General features: G+C 44.9%; 1 non-coding gene across 1 annotated transcript; it reads left to right on the top strand.

Annotated features, from left to right (window-relative positions):
• Positions 1-146: 146 nt before the first annotated feature.
• Positions 147-265, top strand: LOC117116720. The gene has a single exon (XR_004446809.1). It is a non-coding gene; the product is annotated as a 5S ribosomal RNA (ribosomal RNA).
• The last annotated feature ends 367 nt before the right edge of the window (positions 266-632 follow it).

Below are 632 nucleotides of genomic sequence, written 5' to 3'. Positions count from 1 at the left end.
CGCGCAGCAGAGTGGTCAGGGGAGTCAGAGGAAATCCCCGCCAGACAAGCGCGCGTTGATATGAATCTTCATCAATCATAGAGTTTCATGAATGGATAATTATGCTATATGCCGAGATTAACTATGAGTGGAAATATCATCCACATGTCTACAGCCATGCTACGTTGAAAACACCAGTTCTCGTCCGATCACCGAAGTTAAGCAACGTCGGGCCTGGTTAGTACTTGGATTGGTGACAGCCTGGGAATACCGGGTGCTGTAGACTTTTTACATTTTTCCTCCAAATTCTAAAATAGGGGTGCGTGAAAGTCCACACGACCTCAGGCCCACCATAGTTGAGGCTGAGATGCAAACATTTTGAGAATATGGACCTCTTGAAGTGCCCGGAAATCGCAATCTTATGCCTTAAAAAATCATAAAGGTACTATGATTCCAGGGTCGTTTGAACAAAACGGCAGTCTTCTTCTGTCTAAAGCATCCTAGTTAATGTCGTACGGTAGTAAAATAGTTGGTTTATTGTTCAACACCGGTGTTTGTAAAATATGTACTCGCGCAGCAGAGTGGTCAGGGGAGTTAGAGGAAATCCCCACCAGACAAGCGCGCGTTGATATGAAACGTCATCAATCACAGAG

This window comes from Anneissia japonica, unplaced genomic scaffold (assembly GCF_011630105.1).
Source record: "Anneissia japonica isolate Jap-2015-1 unplaced genomic scaffold, ASM1163010v1 scaffold45155_len893_cov87, whole genome shotgun sequence".
Lineage (NCBI taxonomy): Eukaryota > Metazoa > Echinodermata > Crinoidea > Comatulida > Comatulidae > Anneissia > Anneissia japonica.
Note: the sequence above shows the minus strand (reverse complement) of the source record. Positions and strands in the feature narration are given on the sequence as shown.